The sequence below is a fragment of the Canis lupus genome, chromosome 10 (genome assembly GCF_048164855.1).
Source record: "Canis lupus baileyi chromosome 10, mCanLup2.hap1, whole genome shotgun sequence".
Classification (NCBI taxonomy): Eukaryota; Metazoa; Chordata; class Mammalia; order Carnivora; family Canidae; genus Canis; species Canis lupus.
In genome coordinates, this window is record NC_132847.1 from 25,202,145 (window position 1) to 25,225,443 (window position 23,299).

The window sequence follows — 23,299 nt, forward strand, 5'->3', positions numbered from 1 at the left end:
CACTGAGGAAGAACCTGAAGAAGTGGGGGCTGAGGAAGGGATGCAGGGAGCTCCTTGGAGGGGGAGAGGATGAGAGCAGGTGCAGGAACTAAGCCAGGGGTGCGGAGCTTGGGGAAGGTGCCGGCAGAGGTGACATTTAGCCCTCTACAGCACACAGCCTCTTCCCATGGCCCTGCCCTGCTCCCCTGGCCTCTGCTGGGCTGCCGGGGATGCTGCAGCTATACTTCATGTAAGCGCCCAAAATGCACACCCCGGACTTTCCAAGGAAATATCAGAATCCTAAGAGATGGTTAGTGTAACTTTTAAAGATCCCTCAATTTAAAATAAAAACCAAAGCGAGTTCCTTAAAAATGCCAAAAGCACCCTCCATCCATCGGTGCTTGGGATCCCTGCGCTGCCTCCTGCCCTGCCTGCGTGCCCGCCTCCACAACGAGGGGCTCTGTTCTTTCAGCTGGAGTGTCTTCGTGACTGAGCACCACACGCAGCCTGGCCCTGCCTTCCTTCCAGCCAAAAAGAACTGAGCTCCCTTTTTCCAGGCCTGAATCCCCCTCACTCCCGCCTGTGTTTTTCTTGGACGCCTTGGGCTAAGCATTAGATGCCCCTATCTGGGAATGGATGCCCAGGCCGAGGGGTCAGCCCCTGGATGTTTCGGAGGTACATGCCTGCCTGTGTTCGCCTCCGACAGAAGGCCAGAGAACAGCCCAAGCCAGGAGGCTGCCCAGGCCCGGCCTGCCCCTGCCCGCTGAGCCCCAGGGAGGAAGAGCAAGGAGTTCTGCTAGTTCCCTTCTCTCTGCTGTCACGGGGCAGCTCCCAGGCCTTCGGGGTGGAGAGGACTGCAAAAGCTCTGAGCCTAGGGGCCCTGGCACCTTCTGACTGGGCTGTGCCTCTCGCACACAGGGGCAGAGGCTTTCTAGACTTGGCCTCGTAGGCCAGCCACGAGGCCAGCCCAGCTCTAGGGCCAGAGGAGGGGCTGTTCCATTGGGCTTTGCACCGAAATGCACCATCTTCTTTTCCTTACGGTCCTATTTAAGAGGTATGAATGAGTGGTTTTCATTTTACTGCTGTGGATATGGAAGCTTCAAGACATAGTTTGCCAGGCCACACAGTAGGCAGAGGCTGGCCCATGAACCCGTCCCATTGTGACTCCAGACCCCACACCCCTAAGCACTCTGTCCCTTTTGTCCCACCCACACTGGGGTGCCTGAGCAAGTCAGACAGGGGTGCCAGGGTGCCCAGAAAGGGCATGAAAGCCCCACTGCTTCTGAGAAGCCCCAGAAAGCCTGACCTCTATTTGCACAGCCTAGACAGTCACTTGTTTACATGCTGCCGGTGGCCAGGAGGGGGATCAGCGACAGCCACAGATGCCCTGGCCACATGGACGTCAGGAAAGCAGAGAGAAGGAAGGACTTTCTTACGCAGGGGAGAATGCCTCTGTGCTCAGAGCCATAATTCAGTGTCACGGTCTGAGAGGAGCTGCCCGGAATACTGTGCTCAGAAATTTTTCCGAAGCCAGGATAGAAGGCCATGGAATGAGGGATGGGCCCAGAGCCCTCTTCAGAGAAGTCAAATGAGGCCACTTCTGGCCATGCCTGCCTGGTGAAGAGAGAAACACATCCCCTCTGTGGGATCCTGTGGCCAGATCCTGGCCTGAGGTGGTTCCGCATACACAAGTGCTCACACGCTCACATACACACTCTCACAGGGTCACACATGCACACACACACACAGGTTCACAGATGCACGCGTGCACACACACGCACACTCTCACGGGGTCACGTCACACATGCTCACACGCACACACTCGCAGGGTCACACATGCACACACATGCACACACTCTCACGGGGTCACACATGCACACACGCACACACTCGCAGGGTCACACATGCTCACACGCACACACTCTCACAGGGTCACAGATGCACACACACGCACACACTCTCACATACTCACTCACATGCCCCATGCCCCTCTGCAGGCCTAAAAGGCCCCAGGCAGAGCCTCGGGCACAGGTGTCTTCTGGTGGGGAGAGAAGTCCGGGACCTGGGGGAGCAGGCAGGGCCGTGAGCCCTGTACAGGACCGCGCTGGCTGTGGCCTCGCTTGCTGGAGGCAGGCCATCCGGGCCACCCACACCGGGCCGCCATCCCCAAGCTCGCCATCGCCATCAGTGGGAGGAGAGGTGGCGGAGGGCCTGAAGAATGCAGGGGCCGGGTCGGTGCCTGTGGGCGGGCAGAGCAAACGCCCCCTCCCCCCAGAGAGTTGCCTGCAGCCGAGCGGGACCGACTGCCTGGAGGCCCCGTGAGACGTTCAGGAGCTCCCCTTGGGACAACGGGGAGCCGCTGGAGGGTTTACTTGGGGGAGAAGGCTGAGAAGGGGTGTGCCCTGAGCGGACTTCCACTGTGGTAAAATGCACATAGCGTGGAATTTACCTTTTTCATCATTTTTTAAAGATTTATTTATTGGAGAGGGAGAGAGAGAGAGAGAGAGAGGAAGTGCACGTAAGTGAGGAGGAAAGGTAGAGGGAGAGAATCTCAAGCAGACTCCATGCTGAGCGGGGAGCCCGAGGCGGGCTTGATCCCATGGCCTGTGAGATCCCGACCTAAGCCTTGAGCGGAGAACCCAGAGCCCGACGTCCCGCTAACTGAGTCACCCAGGCACTGCTCTTTCAACCATTTTTAAGTGTATAGTTCAGCAGCATTAAGTACCTTCACACTGTTGTGCCACCATATCCAGGATGCTTTTCTTGTCGTTGGGCAAAACTGAAACTGTAGTACCCACTAACCAGAGCTCTGCATCCTCATCCCTGCTCCTCCCCGGCTCTCCTGGCCCTTGGTCACCACTCTTCAACTTCCTATGCCTATGGGTTTGGCCACTCTAGGTTCTTCATATCAATGGAATCATACAGTATTTTTCCTTTTGTGACTGACTTGTTTCCTCTAGTATGCCTTCTGGGTTCATCCATGTGATAGCATGTGTCAGAATGTCCTTCTTTCTCAAGGTTGAGGAATATTCCATTGCACAAGTGCCACATTTTGTTTATTGATTTATCCACCAATGGAGGATGGGTTGCTCCCACATTCACACTACTGTGAATAATGCTGTTAGGAAGGTGGGTGTACAAATATTTGAGTCCATTTTCAATTATTTTGGGTATATACCCCAAAATGGGATTTGCTGGATCATATGGTGATCTTCAATTTTTTTAGGAAATGAGGCACCTGGGTGGCTCAGTCAATTGAGTGTCTGAATCTTGATTTGGACTCAGGTCGTGATCTTAGGGTCCTGGCTTGGAGGCCCCGAGTTGGGCTCAGCGCTCAGCAGGGAGTCTGCTTATCCCTCTCCCCCTGCCCCTCCACCTGCTCCCATTTTCTTTCTCTCTCAAATAAATAAATAAAATGTTTAAGTTTTTGAGGAACTGCTATACCACTTCTTCAGTCGGCTATGCTATTTTACATTCCCATCAACAATGCACAAGTGTCCGGTGTCTCCACGTCTTCGCCTTGTGGTTTTTCTGTGACTTTTAACATATGTGGTTCTGATTTCATTTCATTTCCTAGTGATGAGCACCGTTGAGGATCTTTTCATGTGCTTATCAGCCATTTGTATGTCTTTGGAAAAATATCTATTCAAGTCTTCGCCCATTTTTGAATTAGGTTGTTGGCTTCTTGAATGTTATAAGAGTTCTTTGTATATTCTGGATTTTCATCTCTCATTAAATATATGATTTGCAAACATTTTCTCCCTTTCTGTGGGTTGCCTTTTCTACTTTGTTGATAGTGCCCTTTGATGAATTAAAATGTTTAGTTTTTATTAAGTCCAATTTATCTGTTTTTCTTTTGTTCCCTGTACTTCTGATATCATATGCAAGAGATCACTGCCAAATCCAATGTCGTAAATCTGTTTTCTTCTAAGAGTTTTATAGTCTTCACTTTTATGTTTAGATCTTTGATTCATTTTGAGTTAGTTATTGTGTATGGTTTAAGGTTCTAACTTCAATCATTTCAAGCAGACACCCAGTTTTCTCAGTAACATTTGTTGGAAAGACTGTCCCTTTCCTGTTGAATGGATCCTGCCACTATTGTTGCAAATTATTTGGCCATACATGCAAGGTGTTATGCCTGCACTCTGTTTCTCTTGGTCTATACGTCTGTTTTTATGTCAAAATCACAGTGTTTTCGTTGGGCTCCCTGCATGGAGCCTGCTTCTCCCTCTGCCTTTGTCTCTGCCTCTCTCTCTCTCTCTGTGTGTGTGTGTGTCTCATGAATAAATAAATAAAATCTTAAAAAAAAAAGAATCACAGTGTTTTGATGACTGTAGCATTGTAATGAGTTTTGAAATCAAGAACATGAGTTTTCTGACTGTTCTTTTTCAGGATTTTTTTTGGCTATGCAGAGTCTCTTGAGATTCCATATGAATTTAGGATGGATTTTTTATTTCTGCAATAAGACATCACTGGGATTTTGGTAGCAATTTCACTGAATCTGTAGATCACTTTGCATAATATTGACATCTTTGCAATATGAAGTCTTCGAACCCACAAACACAGGATGTCTTAGGTTTGTTTTGTCTTCTTTAATTTCTTTCAATAGTGTTTTGTCCTTTTCCATGTGTAAGTCTTTCATAGAACCTTGGTTAAATTAATTCCTGAGTGTTCAATTTTTTATGCCATTGTAAATGGCATTATTTTCTTAATTTCCCAGTTTGTGTTTAGAAGATTGTTTTGGCTACAGGGTAGAAGAAAGGAGTGGAAGCTGGGAAGCCAGTCAGGAGGCTGTTACACTTGTGCAGGCAAGAGATGATGGAGGACTAGGGTGGTCTCACTAAAGACGGAAGGACATGGATGGATAAGGTCTGTCCTGCAAGTGGGACAGACGGAACTTGGAACTGGGTTGGAGGACTAGTGGGAAAGAAAAGGGGAATTCAAGATGCTGACGCTTCCACCTCAAACAGCTGGCTCAAAGATGGTGCCCGTTTTTCTAAAATGCAGCACAGTGAGGGAGAAGTTCAGGAGGAGAAAATTAATGGCTCTACTTTGGATATTTGCAGTTAGGGAAGCCAGTTAAATATCCAAAGTGAGATGTCAAAGAGGCTTTTCTCTATCCAAGCCTAGAGCTCAGAGAAGAGACTGTGTTGAAGTGTCTGGGAATTATCGCATACAAGGATTATTCACACACAGGGCCTAGGTGAGAGCACCTAGCAAGAGCACACAGACAAAGAAGAGTGCCTTGGGTTTCTCCAGCATCCAGAGGCCTGGCAGAGGAAGAGAGAGCTGCAGAAAGACCGAGAATTTGTATGTGGAGCCCTGGATGCCAAAGCAGGAGAGCCTTACGAGAGGGATGGAGCATCAGCCATGTTAAGTTATTGGTATGGCCCCCGGATCTGGCCACACAAATGTCATCAGTATCCTCGGCAAGAACATGGTCAATGGAGGCCAGAGGACTGCATCTGGAGTGAGAGGGAACAAAGATGAGATGGCTGCATTTTGTGGTTTGAGTGTGTGAATAGATGCCATTTTCAGGGAATGAGAACCCTGTAGGTAAAAGAAAAACTGGAAATCGTCTCCTCGTTCAGTCGCCTCCTTCACACCTGGCTCAGAACCCCATTACACCATCCCCTGTGGATCCATTATCATAGCCTCAATAACTAAATCGGAGTAATTTTCCACTTCCTTTCTGGCTTCCCCTCCTAAAGTGTGTGCTGCTCCCTGTCCCACCACTCTGTCCCAGGGCCTGGCATGCAGGAAGTGTCCAAAGGCAGTTACCCCAGAGCCTGGTTTCCAGACAGACGATGGCCCATTTGTTCAATAAGTGAGCTCTGAACCTGTTGCTCTGTGAAAAGGAAGAGGAGGCTTCCCAGACACTTGGGGGCATCTTTCTGGAAGGCAGTTATGCACGCAGATTGGAGGAAGCCTGCATGCGGTGCTCTCCTCAGGGCTCTCCCAGGAAAGCAGAAGGTGGCCTGCTTGGCTCTGCTTCAGTCCACTCTGGCTAAGAGGCCTCCCTGACTGAGGGGGGCACCCGTGGGCCAGCAGGGCCCCGGAGAAGGAGAACGTCTGGTCCAGGGAACAGACAAATGGTTGGTTAATCACACCACAAAGCAGGTGACTTCATCTGGAGCAGGTGATCTGACCTTCTAACTCCCCTGGGGAGGAAATTTCAAGCTTAGGTAGTCTTCCCCGTTTCTCGGATCCTCTACCCTCAGTTGTACTGAAGGAAGGAGGTCTGAGGTTTGGGAGCAACAGAGACAGAGGGGAAGGACTTTTGATTAAATATCCTCATTTGGGCGGAAATGAGTTTTTGAGTGAACAGATGGAAAAACCACTCTCTCCCCTGTCAGTGGGGCCAGTGAGTCCCTATGGCTTCCTGGCAACAGCCCATAAATAATTCCAGCTCAAGGAAGCCATCTGCATGTGGGGACATTTCCCTGATGACAGCTCTTGCTCTGGCTCCCAGAAGTGGAGGGCGAGGGAGACAGCCCTGGGGGTGGCCTGGTCACGACAGGGTCAGGGCAGGGAGCACCTTGGAGCTAGGGTACGCGTGCACGTGCGCACACACACGCACACACACCACACACACCCCTGTTTCCTCGGTTCTTCCACCATACAGGAACAGCTCCTCAGAACGTGTCTGAGAGCAAAGCAAGACCAGTCTCTGAACAGCCTAGACGCAGCCTCAAATCCCAGCCCTACCCTGACAGGAAACTCCACATTCAGATCCTACTAACTTCCAGCCTCAAGCAGGGGTTCCCGATCTTCCTGGAGCCCAGAGCTCCGGCTACATGCTGGGCCCCTCTCCTGGGACGTGGGTACCCACAGCAGTTTCGATGACCGCTCCCCCTTGGCCGCTCTGAACACCCTTCCCACCGGCCTGGATTCCCCAGGCTCAGGAGTGTGGGAGGACCTCCGCTTGGACCTCAAAATGCTTCCCACACGAGAGAACCCACGCTGATGGGAACCCCTGGGCCCTGGAGTAACAGGGAAACACTTTTGTCTGTGGTTTATAGTTCAAACACCTGTGGCAGTTCCACCAGAAAGAACAGCCTGTCCAGAAAGTAAATCTTTGAAGGGGTTTCTCAGTGGCCTATACCTTTTTTTTGGAAATCATGGAATTTACACCAGTAAGTGTCTAAAAATAAAAGCCCTTTGGTCATCTTTCCAGCCCTATTTTTAGCTGTAGAAAAGTCTCACATGTGAACTTAGTTTTATTTCCTGACACACCCTTCATTTTCTGGTTAATGTTTAAATTCGATTTGAATTTGAGTTACTGTCAGACGAGAATTCAGGGTCTTCAGGTATCAGGTCACCTCTCAATTTTTATCCCACCACCAGGAATTCAACAGTCACTTCCTCCCTCATTATATCATTTTGCCTTCTCCAAGATGCATTTGATTCTTACTCTTATCAGCTTGTGTCTCAGGGCTGTATTTTCTCATTTTCTGTCCCTTTGATCTACGTTATCTGTGCTGGTGTCTGTACCACATCCCTTAAAATGGTGTTAATTTAATGTCTTTTATCATCTCAAGGCAGATTCCTCTGCTTTTGAAGATAACTTTTTTTCTTTTTGCAAAATTAACACTTTCTCCTTGTAAAAGTTTTAGAAAACAGAAGCAGAAAAGAAAAGATCACCTATAACTCTACCAACCAGGGACAACCTTTGTTAGATTACTGGAGCACATTCTTTCACATTTTGTTTTTGAGGCAAATGTGAGCATAGGTAACATATCACAACCTTCCTTTGCTGTGCTAAAATAAGTTATTAACAAGTTTCAAAATAAAAGCAAAACAGGTGTTGTGGTAGACAGAATTTTGGAGGCGCCTCCATGACCTTGGCTCTCTAGTATGACTGCCTGGTTGGCAATGATCCAGGTGGGTCCAGGCTAATCACACAGCTCTTTAAAAGTGGAATTTTCTGCAGCTGGTGGTAGAAGGGAAAGTCAGGCGCAGTGTTTGAGGAGGGCTGGATGCAGGGTTGTTCTTTGAAGTTTGAGCCCATCAGGTGGGATACAAAGCAGGCGGCCTTTAGGAGAGCACATATCCCCCCGTGAGACCAGCAAGGAAACGAGGACCTTGCACCTACAACCCCAAAGAACTAAACCCTACCACCCACCTAAAGGACCTGGGAAATGGATTCTTCTCCGGAGCTTCCAGGTAAGAGCCCACCAACGCCCCAGCATCAGCCTAGGAGACTCTGAGCCAAGAACCCAGTCAAGCCCACCCAGAATGTTCATGTGCCTGGGAAGCACTTGGTGGTGTTGTAAGTCACTAAGTTTGTGACAACCTCTTCCACGGCCAAAGAAATTAATTTAGACCTTTAGTGAACAACTAAAAAGAAAAACACATTTATTTTCTAACTATATTTTCAATACTATGGAAATCACTTTGGAGAATGACCCTGTGAATTTAGTTTTATTTTTTCTACTTAGCATCTGTAATGGCCTCTCAACTGCCCTGGTTCCAAGGAAAGTCTGTGTCAAGAGGAGTCCCCGGGGCTGGGATTCAAGCCAGGCCGCTGTATGAGGCCCACCTGCTCCCGAAAGCAGAGGATCTTCCCTCCTTAAAATTCTGCCAGACTTATAAAAAATGTGCTCTGAGTGGGAGGGTTGCTAGGCACACCCCTGGGGAGCTAGCTCAGCCCAGGGCATCAGCATCCACTGGGCCTCTGTATTTGACAAATGATGATGCGCATCAGCTGAACCAGGGAGCATGCACAGGGTCTTCTGGGAACAGATGCCCACTTCTGTATTTTCACACACTTAAAAGCCTACGAGTTTCTGTCCAGTAGCAGCTAAGGGTGGCTGTAGGGCCGGCTGGTGAGAGACAAGTGGAATCACAAAGACCCTGGAGCTCCACCCATCCTACCCTCTGGAGCCAGTCATAAAAATCAGAGACCTCTCTTACTGAAGGCCTAACTGTACAAAGCTTTATGCCACGTATGTTAGACTCACGTTCCCTTTTATCATCTTAGTGTTTTAGTTTACAGAGAAAGAAATGGAGGGTCAGAGAGGTTGTAAAATTTACTCAAGGAAGCACCATTGATGATGAAATCAGCATTCTGACCTGACTCTGACTACACTCTTGTGGCCACTACCTTGGGTACCCAAGGGAAAGGTATGCATACAGCAACAACCCACAGAACAGTGGTTCTTTTTTTTTTTTTTTAAGATTTTAATTTTATTTATTTATTTATTTATTTATTTATTTATTTATTTATTTATTTATTTATTTATTCATTCTTGTAAGATTTTATTTATTTAGAGAGTGTACAAGTGAGGGTGGAGCAATGGGAGAGGGAGAGAAGCTTCAGCAGACTCTGCACTGAGCCAGACGCAGGGCTTGATCCCAGGACCCTGAGATGCTGACCTGAGCTGAAACCAGGAGGAGTCCAAAGCTGCACAGATTGAGCCACCCAGGAGCCCCCAAAGCTATGGTCTTTAATCCTGCTGCAGGTTAGATTATTGAGCAACTTTCTAAAATCCCTAGGCCTGGACCTCAATAGCTATTTGGACATTAATTGGTTTTAAGGGAATCTACCTCAACAGTTCAAAACCCCTCCTGGTGATTTTAAAGTGCAGAGCAGAGGTTCTCCACAGCTGTCATGCAAAAGAACTCCCCGATCTTCCTCCCCAGCCTTGTTACACATGCAGATTCTGGACCCTGCCCTCTGAGGTTGTTTCACTTGGGGAGGGGTAAAGACCAGGACTTAGCATATTTAACTCACAGCCCAGGATGTTTAACACACAATTCAATAAGCCTGAGAAAGAAACCCAGATTCTGCATTTCAAACAAGCTTCTAGCTGACATGAGTGGTACTGGTCCAGAGGCTACATTTTAAGTGGCAAATGTCCCAGCTGACTAGTAAGAACTGCCCTAGACCAGTGTTTCTCCAAGTGGGGACCAGGAGCATCATGTGGGAACTTAGAAGGGGAAATTGGAAAGCCCTACCTCAACTTTACTGGATTAGAAATTATGGGGCTGGAACTAGCATTTTGAATAAGCCTTCCAGGTGATTCTGGTGCAGGGTACAGTTGGAGCACCTCTGTTTGAGAAACTGGCCACATCTGGGTTAGCAGCTCTGGGCTGGCAGAGAAGGGGTGTCAGCTTTCTCTGTTGATTCTGCTTTGGACTCCAAAGGCAAAGCTTTGTTTCCCCAGGAGGCCGGGTCAGGCACAGCAGGAAGCAGACTAAGCTCCCGGCAGCCAAATGGGAACCCAGCAAGAATTCCCTAGTTCCCGACAAGATCTGGGTCTGCCAGGTAGGTATCATTATGCAAATAGGAAAATTGAACATTCCTGAAGGGAAAGCTATTGACTTGATGATTTTAGTGAGATCTGGCTCAGCCCTCTCTCCAGATGTTTATTGGTTCACCACCAGCTGCCAGGGGATGCAGTATAGTGTGTTGCGTTGAGGTTTTTTTCCAATGCATCAGTTTCTGGAGCCTAACATCCTTATCTGGAAAACAATGGGATGTCCCTAGCCTGAGGAGATAGGGAAAGTTAGCAGGGCTCTGAAAGGAGGGGGTGGGATTATCCTTCTTAACATTCATGGGTTCTTCTTTCAGTAAATATGTATTGAATGCCTGTTGTGTACCAAGCACTCTGCTTGGGAGTAGGGGAGAAATGGAAGTAGCATTTATTGAGTGGAGAGACCCTTCCTACCAGCTCCATGCCTACCCCAGAGATAGGTGCCAGGATCCCCTTCTCTGCAGGACACCAGGTAATCTTTACAAGGACACATTCCTGCGTCCCAGGAACTTCTGATTTCCAGACAGGGGTCTTTGCAGGCATTCTAATTGGTCCCCTTTTTCTAAAAGCAGAGTCCAGAATAGGTATGTTGCCCTGAGCTGGAGATCTGGGCCCGGAAAAGAGGAGGGATCAGTTAGAGCTGAAAGCAGGAGTGGGAGAGAACTAGGGCCCTGGGCCACTGAGGGCCCTTCTGTCCAGGAGAACAAGTCCACCCTCCAGCTCCCTACTCCCTGAGCTGGGGTGGTCACATGAGGTTCCCCTTTCAAAGTCCTGCTCCTTCTGCCGACCTTGCATGGAAGTTTTTTAAAAACAAGGACACTGACAAGATGGGTCAAACCAGATGGCAGAGTGCAGCCCTACTTGTAGGTTACCGGGAGCTGAGAGATGAGAGCTGCTCGCAGCGAAGAGAAGCCGTGTTCCCGTGATGCAATTTCAGGTCTGAGATAAAGGGAGCATGGAGGGCAGAGCAGAGGAGCACGTTGTCTGCACTTGACCTTCGACCAAAGCCATGGATTTTTTACCCTCCTATGTGCCTCCAACCCCACCCCAGCTTTTGCATTAAGGATGGGAGGGTGTCTCCAGCTATCCTACCAGATTCAGTTTCAGGGATCCCAATGGGGTCATGTCACATCTCTCTGCCCCTCTGGAGCAGCTAGCTTCTATAGCCTTCTAAAAGGACCCCAGTAGGAACACCTGGGTGGGTCAGTGGTTAAGCAGCTGCCTTTGGCTCAGGGCGTGATCTCAGGGTCCTGGGATCGAGTCCTATATCGGGCTTCCCCATGGGGAGCCTGTTTTTCCCCTGCCTGTGTCTCTGCCTCTCTGTGTGTCTCTCATGAATAAATAAATAAAATCTTAAAAAAAAAAAAAAAAAAAAAGTAAAAGAATCCTGGTGGGGATTTACCCCAAAGATACAGATGCAGTGAAACGCCGGGATACCTGCACCCCAACGTTTATAGCAGCAATGTCCACAGTAGCCAAACTGTGGAAGGAGCCTCGGTGTCCATCGAAAGATGAATGGATAAAGAAGATGTGGTTTGGGGATCCCTGAGTGGCTCAGCGGTTTGGCGCCTGCCTTTGGCCCAGGGCGCGATCCTGGAGTCCCGGGATCGAGTCCCACATTGGGCTCCCGGCACGGAGCCTGCTTCTCCCTCTTCCTGTGTCTCTGCCTCTCTCTCTCTGTCTATCATAAATAAATAAATCTTTAAAAAAAAAAAAGAAGTTGTGGTTTATGTATACAATGGAATATTACTCAGCCATTAGAAACGACAAATACCTACCATTTGCTTCAACGTGGATGGAACTGGAGGGTATTATGCTGAGTGAAGTCAGTCGGAGAAGGACAAACATTATATGGTTTCACTCATTTGGGGAATATAAAAAATAGTGAAAGGGAATAAAGGGGAAAGGAGAGAAAATGAGTGAAAACCTCAGTGAGGGAGACAGAACATGAGAGACTCCTACTCTGGGAAACGAACAAAGGGTGGTGGAAGGGGAGGTGGGTGGGGGGTTGGGGACTGGGGGACGGGCACTGAGGGGGGCACTTGACGAGATAAGCACTGGGTGATATGCTATATGTTGGCAAATTGAACTCCAATTAAAAAATCAAAAAATAATTATCAACGTATTTAATAGTGAAACACAATTGGCTTTCTTAATAAAATCAGAAATACACGAAGGATACTTGATCATACCATTGTTACTAAACCATGTTCTTGAAAATGCAAGTGGTATAATAAAGATATATCTTATTATTTTTTAAAAAAAAGAAGAAGAACCCTGGTAGCTTTGAGCATTTCCTTGATTTTTTTTTTTCATGATACATTACCAGGTGAGTCTGCCCGGTGGAGGATCAAATGGAAGGTGCTGAAACAAAGCAGGGAGCCCAGGTGGCTGCTGTCAAGGAGTTGAGGTGGACCATGGTAGAGTCAGGACCCTTGAAGCAGCAGAGATGAGAAGTTAGAGAGTTAAGGATTTTAGAAGTAAAATCACAAGGACTGTTCACGGATTGAACTGGGGGAGAATGAGGAAAATCAAAATAGCTTCAAAATTTCTGATTGAAGCAACTAAGTGGATAGAGCTGCCATTTCCTGGTAGGATGGGGTCAGGGAACCTGTTGGGGTGGGAGCAGAGAGGGGATGGAGAGTGTGGGTCCAAGTTTGAAATGGCAGAGGTTCATCAGGGAAGCAATTGGATATTAAAATTGGAAGGTCAAAAAGGACCTAGGCTTGAGGGATCTGTGTTGGGAAATCATCCGCATACCGTCAGTTGAATGGCTGGAGGCCGACTGAGGTGACAGGGAGAGGAGAGGGAAAGGAGAGTCACAGAAAAAGTGGAGGAGTCCTGGGACCTCTAGCCCTCGGGGTCCACAGAGCAGGAGCCAGCAAAGGAGACCAGGGAAGGCCAGTGGTCTCTGCACCCCGCCTCCCCGGGGTGGGGGGGTTGGGGGGGTTGCGGTCCCTTCGTCCTGTCCCTTCCGACCACACCACACCGCCTGCAGGGGGACAGAGAGGAGCCCTGCGTCAGGCGGCTTGGAGGAGGAAGTCACTGAAATTGAGGGAGTGGAACAGGTGAGGAAGGAGAATGGAGGTTGAGTTTGGCCCAAAGACTTGGATAAAAGCCAGTGCCTGGTGGAGGGAAAGCCCTTAGGGGGTGAGTTGGAGAGGACACAGCCGAAGGTGCTGGGCCAAGGAGGGGCAGAAACAGGGAATGTCAGGAGAGGACCTGGGTTAGGGGGAACCCTTTTGTTGGGGTATATTTGACTTTTGCTTTTGGACAGGGTGGGCCGGGCCCAGGCCAGCTGGTTGGGGATCCCGGGTCCACCCCGCTCCTCCTGCTGCGCCGGGGCTTGCCACCCCGCGTGCCGCCGCCTGGGGGTGCTCGTCGTGGGCCGTCGGCCTCGCCCGGGTCCGGGGCAGGTGCGGGGAGCAGAGAGGCCGCGCGGAGGCCTGGTCCCGGGGAGCCCCGCCGGGGTGCGGTCGGGAGGCGCCGTGCCCCCCACCCACCCCCGGAGGCGGGGTGCAGAGGCCGAAGGGGAGGCTGCGCGGGCCCGCGGTGGAACACACCCGGGAGAAGGCTTGGAAGCAGGCGCCCCCGAGACGTGATCCGCGGGCGGCGTGGGCGGAAGGAGCGACCGCGGGGCTGCGAGCGGGCTCCGACCCCGGAGGACCAGGCCCGACGCCGCCTTCCCGCCGGGGCCTGGGGCCGCGGGTCCGGGAAGCGGTCCCGGGTGCGTTACCTCGGTGGCACCCAACGGGCTAGGTGCCGGGTGCGGCGGGCCCCAACCCCTGCCCTGTGCCGTTTACATTCTAGAGCGAGCCTCCAGTTAAACCAAGTGCCCGACGGTGTCAGGACTTGTGCACGCAACGCCGGGAGCGAGGCCGGGAAGGGGTGGGGTGGGGGGAGGCCAAAGGAGAGCTTGCCTTGTGGTTGGGGGTTAGGCTTGGGGCAGTGCGGCCACAGCCTGTGAGGGAAGACCTTTGGGGTGTCTCAGGCCTTAAGGAAAACTCCGGGGCGAGCGAGGAGGGGGAGGTCTCACTAGCTGTGCTTTATCCAGCAGGTCCTTGTAAAGCTTCGTATATGCAAACAAAATAGTCTGTAAGGGTAAAATAACAGTAAATGGCGCCGATCCTTACTAAAGTTTGGGAGGCACTCTCGTACTTGAAATCCGTAATCCCCACCGCAGCGTTCTGATCTTGACCTTGACGGGGATTCCCTCGCGGGGGGCTTCCCGTTCAAGGGCCACCCCTCCCCCAGGTATCCGACTACGTAGCCGGCGCTAAGGCTAATCAGCCCGCCGTGCAGGGTAAGCCGACTCTGGGTCAGGAGTGATGCCCCTCGTATTCTCCCACAAGCCCTTAAAGATACCACAGTGTAGTAGCAACCGATAAATAATGGGGCAAATGAAGAGTGGCAGAGGACGGAAGTTTAAAAATCTCAAAGAGAGAGGATTCTAGAAGCTCGGAGGACAAAAGGGTCAGGGAGCGCCCGCGGGTCTCGAACCCCCGCAAGGGGGTTGTTAGTCCGAAGACAAGTTGCGAAGTAACCGCTCGAGCTAAAGCTGACCCGGGAGCGGCCGCCGTCATTTCAGCTTCTAAGCAGCGGGGCCGTGACGCGGGGGGCGGGGCTGCGCGCTCTGCCGGCCCCGGGGCGGCCCCCGCTCGGTCCGCACCTCCCCGCGTCGCTGAGCCCGCCCCCGGCCTGCGGGCCCTGAGGAGGGTGCGCGGCAGCGGGGAGGGCGGGGGAGCCAAGCACGGGCTGGAACTAGCCGCCAGGCTTCCGAGAAGTCCTTGCCTAGGAAGCTTTCGAGGTGTCCCTGAGCAGACCCAGCAGCCCACGTCTCCGTAAAAATCTCCCACTCCAGCCTGTGATGTCACCCAGGGCTGAGAACCGCTCCTTTCATCCCCGTGCCAGGCCCTGAGCGGGCCCCTGGGTGACAAAGTTGGTGATGTGCAAGTGCTTTTGGGTTGGGGGGAGGGGGGCGTGAGTGAATGAATGATGGGCTTTCCCGGTACTGAGCCTCGACATAAAGCGGAGGATTTGAACTTGGAAGGCTCAGGTGTCCCGGCGTTTCATTGCATCTGTATCTTTGGGGTAAATCCCCAACAGTGCAATTGCTGGGTCGTAGGGCAGGTCTATTTTTAACTGTTTGAGGAACCTCCACACAGTTTTCCAGAGTGGCTGCACCAGTTCACATTCCCACCAACAGTGTAAGGGATAAAGAAGATGTGGTCTATGTATACAGTGGAATATTCCTCAGCCATTAGAAATGACAAATACCCACCATTTGCTTCAACGTGGATGGAACTGGAGGGTATGATGCTGAGTGAAGTAAGTCAGTCGGAGAAGGACAAACATTATATGTTCTCACTCATTTGGGGAATATAAATAATAGTGAAAGGGAATATAAGGGAAGGCAGAAGAAATGTGTGGGAAATATCAGAAAGGGAGACAGAACGTAAAGACTGCTAACTCTGGGAAACGAACTAGGGGTGGTAGAAGGGGAGGAGGGCGGGGGGTGGGAGTGAATGGGTGACGGGCACTGGGGGTTATTCTGTATGTTAGTAAATTAAACACCAATAAAAAATAAATTAAAAAAAAAAAACAATAACAACCTGAACTTGGAAGGCGAAAACTTTAAAGCCTCGGGCCTTATTAAAAAAAAAAAAAAAAAAAATCTCTCTGAAGGATAAAGGAGAGTGAATTGTCCTGCTTTTACCCCCAATAGCACCCTCTTGTCTGTGCGTCTTTCCTCTTGGATCATTCAAGAGCTGGATAGAGATCTGATGTGTACAATTGCTAACAAAGGTACTGGAACCTCAAGGATCATAATGTCCCCATCAACTGAGCACACATCACCCTGCCAAGCCCAGGGTTCAGCTTCTGTCTCATTTATAAACTTGTTAGTAGTTTTGCCCCATTTTGTAGATGAATCTACAGAGACTCAGACACGAAGTAACTGAAATGGTAAAACTTGAAAAAGTGGTGCCGGGATTCAGTGGCTCAACCAAAGTTTGAACCCTCAGGGAAGGGGAAGAGTTACCTGTAGGGTCTGTGTGCCTGTCTTGCTTTAAAATGTCTCAGACAACTAGTAAGTTCCACTGGCCAGAGATCCAGCACAGTGCATGCTCCACAGTAGCCAATGATCATGAGTGAGTGGGTGACTAGGAAAAGTGGGCCTGCTTTGTGCCAGCAACTGCGCATGCCCCTCCGACCTGCGTTGAATGCCAGCTCCCCCACTTCCCAGCTCTGTAACTTCAAGCGCAAATGTTTGTTTGTTTGTTTATTTTGTATGAAACAAAAAACACATGACCACTTAAAGCCAGTACACGTAATGAAAGCCATCCTTGACCTAATTTGTGTGGCTCATCCTAACCCTTCCCCAGAGAAAAGAGCTATTTTTTAAAAGGTTGTTGTGCCTCCCTCCTAGTCCTCTTTCTATAAATTGACATAGTAAAGTAAATAAAAATTGCTTTATTTTCCTTATGTCTATGTTTCGTTTGATAGGATGGGGCTGCCGTGCACCAGTTTTGTGGGAAACTCCATTGTGTCTGGGAAATGATCCCACAGCAGCGTCTGGAGATCTCTCATTATTTATAATAGCTCCCCAAGAGTACATGAACCATGATTTATTTTGCCATTCCCCTGGTAGGACTGGACCCTGAAGTCATTTCTGGGCAGTTCTGTTTTGTTTCGTTTTTTAACCAGTTTACAAATAGCGCTCCCGTGAATATCTTTGCATAAGCCTCTTCATGGAACTAGACAAGTATTTCTCGAGGATGAATCCCAGCAGTGGGATTGCTCAGCAGTAACACACACATTTGAAATTGTAATTGCCAAATGGCCACCCAAAAATGGAGCTATGGGTAGTATTGTGTCTGATAGAGACCTGGGAGGTTGTGTGGGGGACAGCGTGCCTCGTTCAGGCCAGGTGTGCAGGACTCCATAAGCGATGAGCCCACTATACTGCCAACAACCTTTTCTCTCCTATCAGTTCCCAGCTCCTGGTCTAAGGAAGCTGGTGCTTTGGGGCCTGGGGCCTACGTGTAGGAATAAGCAAACAGGCCTAGTGGAAAGGGGTGACTCAGCCAGATCGAACCAGGTGCTCCCCCTGGTGGGCAGCTGTCCCTTGACAGTGAGGAAATCCCCCACCTGGAAACCCTAAAGCAAATCCTATCCCTTCCTACTCAGAACCCTGAGGGAAGGCCTGGTTCTTAAGAGTCCAGGCGGAACTCTGATCCCTGGATGATTTGGTGCTTCCCTACCTTTCCAATGGAACTGGAGGTCCCTCTCTCCTGCCCTGGTTCCACTGCTACCGCATCGCCATCCCCATCCCTCTAGCATGCCCCTTCTAGCTGCTCCCTGCTTCTCAGAAATCTCCCTACCCTCTGATCTCATTGTTTATTGCTCAGCCCCTTTGAGGGCCCCTCCTTGAATACTCTGTCTGAAGGGCCTCATCTCTACCATCCACCTCACTTCTTTGTCTCAGAAGCCAGTGTTTTTCTTCCCTTAGCAAGCATACGCCTAGATCAACTCAGACATTTCCCAGTGCTTGGGGGTGCAGCGTCAGGAGGGCAGACACTCTGTCTTACGTATGGTCCTGGTCTCTCGGCTGCCACGGCACCTGGCAACAGCAAGCATCTGTTCCGTGAGTGGATGGATGAATACATAAATGGCACGATTAGAAACACAAGCAGGGGGCAGGCAGGACATACCTTCCAAAGTTTTGGCTCCTTTTCCCTCCCTGGGTTAAGAAATTTTTCCCCCAGATATCTTTTGATCAGACGTATTGTTCTGAGTGCCCTAGGGAACACAGAGGGGGATAGAAGGCAGGGGACATTTCCACACCTCAGCCTCAGTAATCCTCCCCATTGTCTGTAAGGTTGACCATATTTTTTGCTGGTTGAGCAAACTCAGGTCAAAGAGGTAGAGTACAAGGCACAACTCGCATCAGGCTCAATAACTTCCTCTTGCACAAAAGAACACACAGCCCCAAATGAGGACCACCTCACACTTGGCATGTGATGGCCTTTCTCAGGGGAGAAATCTACACTGGCCATTACTGGGGAGTGGACTTATCCAGACAGCACACCCTAAAGATCATCTGTGTGCCAGGCCTGTCAAAGATGATGAAGAGGTGAATTCAGCATTTAAAAGCTTTCCAGGGGGATCCCTAGGTGGCTCAGTGGTTTGGTGCCTGCCTTCAGCCCAGGGCATGATCCTGGAGGCCTGGGATCGAGTCTCACATCAGGCTTCCTGCATGGGGCCTGCTTCTCCCTCTGCCTGTCTCTCTCTCTCTCTCTGTTTCTCATTAATAAATAAATAAAATCTTTTATAAATAAATAAATACGTACATACATACATACTTTACAACCTAGAGACCATTGCTGTGAAGGGTGTCAAGTGGTATGTTTGGAGTGTGTAGAAGCAGGAAAGTCACAGAATGGTCAGGTTGTACATAACTCAAATCTGGGCTCTGCCCTGCAGAATGAAGCCAGTGCAAACAGTGCTGTCTTTAGTCAGCCTGTGCACTATCTGAACAAACGTGTGAAGATGGGGTACGTCACCTGGAATTAGGGCATCAGTCTAAGGAGTAAGAATAGGAGAAAGAAGAGATATCAGGGGAACATCAGTATGTTTGATGTCTGCAAAAGACACAAAGCCAGTGATAGAGGAGAAGGACTGGCTGTTATAGAAGTCAACAGAAGATACAGCCAGCACAGATACAGCCAGCAGTGCCCGAGGGTGTGAATGGTGAAGCAGAGAAGGGCTCCCAAGTGATTGGCAACAAGGAGATTGTTGGTGACCTTGGCAAGAGTGGTAAGGATGAGAGTCACATTTCCGTTTGTGGAATGGGATGTGGGGACAGAGTGTGGGTGTTCCGTTCTTCCTGAAAGTTGGGCTGTGAAAGAGAAAGAGCAAGGGTAGTGAGGGTCTTCAGGGCTGGAGAGAGCTTTGGTTTTTTATTGGTTTTAAGAGGAGAGTCTTGACCCTGTCTAAAAGCTGTTGGGAAGGTGGTAGTAGCCAAAGAAGTTAAAAACTCACTAGAGAGTGTTTTCACCAGGATGATTCACACAGCAGGCTTCTAGAAGGGAAAGAGGTTAGCTTCATACTGAGCAAAGACTGCAGGCGATGGCTAGGCAGGATTCCAGAAGGCCGTCTGGTGGTAGCGTGCCTTAGTTCTGGGCACCAGGGGCCCCACCTTATGTCTGGTGTTTTAAAGAGCATTGCCTGCAGTGCTCTCCACAGTACAGTAAGGAAATAGCAGAGGAACCATATGCAGAACTCTTCTAGATCATATTCCAGGTAACACTGAAGTCACCTGCCAGAATGGCCCTGAGGGTCTTCCGGGGTCTCTAAGCTTTTTCCTCGGGGCATCCTCCCAAGAATGGACCATACCCAGGGGGATGCCAACTCATTTGATGAGGTTAACATTACTCTAATTCCACACCAGAAAAACTCTTTGGAAGAAGACAACAGACCCATACCCCTTGTAAATGTAGATGCAAAAATTCTAAACAAAATTTTAGTGAGTAGAAATCCAACAATCCATAAAAAGGCACTATATCATGACCAAGTAGGGTTTATCACAGAAATGGAAGGTCGGTTTAACATTTGAAAATCAACATAGTTCACTATATTAACAAGCACCAAAACATATCCTAGATGCAGAAAAGACACTTAAGAATCCACTCCTGATAAAACCCCAAAAAACAGCTATCAGCAACCCAGGAATCTGGAGAACTTCCTCAAGCTGATAGTGGGCATCGATAAGACCTCTACATCTAACATTTTAACTAAGTATAAAAGACTAATGGACTTTCCCCTAGAAGATCAAACAGTGGTGTCTGCTCTTAGCATTTTCATTTAACATTTTGCTGAAGGTTGTCATCAGTGCAATAAATCAAGAAAAAGAAATGAGTTACCCAAACCAGAAAGAGAGAAGTAAAAATGTTGTCACTAGCCAATGACATAATCATTTATGCAGGAAATCTAATGGGATCTAGGAAAAACTACCTGGCCTAATAAACAACTTTAGCAAGGTTGAGGGATACAAGATCAGCATACAAAAAACCAATTGTATTTCCATTTATAGCAATAAAATCTGAAAATGAAATTTATTTTTTTAATTTATTCATGAGAGATACAGAGAGAAAGGCAGAGACACAGGCAGAGGAAGAAGCAGGCTCCCTGCAGGAAGCCCAATGTAGGACTTGATTCCAGGACCCCGGGATCATGACCTGAGCCTAAAGCAGATTGTGTGGATCACGGCTGAGCATCTGCCATTGGCTCAGGTTGTGATCTCGGGGTCCCGGAATCAAGTCCCCCATCGGTTTTCCCTTGAGGTGCCTCCTCCTCCCTCTGCCTGTGTCTCTGCCTCTCTCTGTATGTGTCTCTTGAATAAATAATAAAATCTTTAAAAATCAATCAATCCCTGGTTTCTCGCCCTTTAAGAAAAAAAAATACTGTTTACTATAGCACCAGAAATTATCAAATACTTAGGGATGAAAGTGACAAATGATGTGCAAGATCCATAGACTGACAACTATACTTTGCTGAGACACATTTTAAAAACCTAAATAAATAGAGAAAACATAGTGTGTTCACGGGTCAGAAGACTTAGTATTGTTGTCAGTTCTCATCAAATTCTATAATTTATTATACAGCCTATCAAAATCCCATCTGGCTTTCTTTTAAGTTAAATACTGATGAGTCATGCTAAAATTCATATTATTTTTTTTCTAAAATTCATATTAAAAGTAACAGACCTGTATTAGCCCAAACAACTTTGAAAAAGAAGAATAAAATAGGAAGGCTAATACTACCTGAATGGAAGACTACACTAATCAAGACAGTGATACTGGCCTAGAGATAGACAAATAGATCAATGGAACACAATGGAGATTACAAAAATAGACATTGATTCTTAACAAATTTGCAAAGGCAATTTGGTGAAGAAGCCTATTCTTTTCTACAAATTGGGCTGACACAATTGGTAATCCATATGCAGAAAGAAGTTTAAGCCATACTTCCCACCATATAAAAAATGGAATCATAAAAAAAAAAAATTTTTTTTAAAGATTTTATTTGTTCATAAGAAACACATACACACAGAGGGAGAGAGAGAGAGAGAGAGAGACAGAGGCAGAGGGAGAAGCAGGCTCCATGCAAGGAGCCGGATGTGGGACTGGATCCCGGGTCTCCAGGATCACACCCTGGGCTGAAGGAGGCGCTAAACTGCTGAGCCACCCAGGCTGCCCAAAAAAAAAAAATTTTAAAGAAACAATAGAAGGGCACCTGGGTGGCTCAGTTGGTTGAGCCTCCAACTCTTGATTTCAGTTCAGGTCATGATCTTCAGGGTCATGGGATCAAGCCCCATGTCAGGCTCAGTGCTGCACATGGAGTCTGCTTGTCCTTCTCTCTCTGCTCCTCCCCCTGCTTGTGCTCTCTCTCTCCCTCAAATGGATAAATAAAATCTTTAAAAATAAGGAAAAAAACCTAACAGATCATAGACCTAAATGTGAAACCCAAAACCCATAAAACTTCTCAGAGAAAATCTTTCTGACCTTGAGCTAGGCAAAAATTTCTTAGGTACCAGATCAAAAAGCATGATTCATAAAAGAAAAAAATTATTTGAATTTCACTGGGGTTTAAAACTCTGCTCTTTGAAAGATCCTGTTAAGAGAATAAATAGACAAGCCACGGACTGAGAGAAAAATCTTTGCAAATCATACACCTGATAAAGTGTCCAGAATATACAGACTAGAAAAACTCTCAAAACTCCTTATCAAGAAAACAAAGAGCTCATTTTTCAGTAAAGGGCCAAAGGTTTGAACAGACATATCACCAAAGCAGATACATGGATGACAAATAAGCACATGATAAAAAGTTCTCAGCATCATTATTCTTGAGGGAAATGCAAATTAAAATCGCAATAAGATTTCCACTGCACATTTGTCAGAATGGCTAGAATGGAAAAGACCATTCCAAGTGTCAGTCACACCCAAGGGTGGGAAGGAAGTGGAATGCTTTCATGCACTGCTGGTGGGAGTGGAAAGGGTACAGCCCCACGTAAGGAAATGTTAGTTCCTTAAAAAGCATGTAACATACCCAGCCATTCCACTACTGGGTGTTCCCTCAGGAGAAAAGAAAGCATATACAGAAGCCAAATCTTGTACATGAATATTCCTAGCACCTTGATTTGTGATAGCCCCAAACAGGACACAAATAGTCAAAAACTAGTCAGTGGATAAATAGTCTGTGATACATCTATGCAATGGAATGCTACCCAGCAATAAAGCAGAGTGAAATATTGGTATCTGCATCAACATGGGTGAGTCTCAAAATAATGATGCTGAGATGCAGAAGCCAAATGAAAGGAATACATACTCTACGGATCCAGTCACATAAAATTCTAAAACATGCAGATTGATTCCTTTTGACAGAAAGCAGAACAGTGGTTGCTGGGTGGTGGTAGAGGTGGGGTGGGAGGTAAGGCAGGGTGGAATTACACCAGGGGGAGGGGTCTTTGGGGAGTGTTACACATGTTCACTATCTGCTTGCAGTGATTGTTTCCTGGGTGTATACCCGTGTTGCACCTGTCGTGTACAGTTTACCATGTGTCAGTCACACCTCAGTAAAGTTGTTGAGCATGTAGTCTCCCAGTAGGTTAGCCTCCCGGCTATTCGGTTCCACAGATGTTAGGAACATGCGCAGTGATGGGACATTAGTAAGAGTCAAACATTAAGAAAAAGCAAACAGACCCTTCTGAGTATATGCATGAATGTGTTGTTTGTGAGATGCAAAAAGAGAAGATCTGTTTGTCAAATTCCCAAATATCTGGGGCTTTCAAAAAGTCACCGCATAGTATGATTAACAGCAAGTATTTATTTACCAACCAAGCTGACCCCCTCCATGAGTCAGATTCTTGATTATATATGTGTATGCGCTAATCCTTGTGATCCTTCCAACAGATTCATAGTATTGTGACAGTTTCAAAAAGGAGTCTCAGAGGCATCAGACAATCAGCTATCCAGAAGTGCACAGCGGAGAAGTGGGAGGGC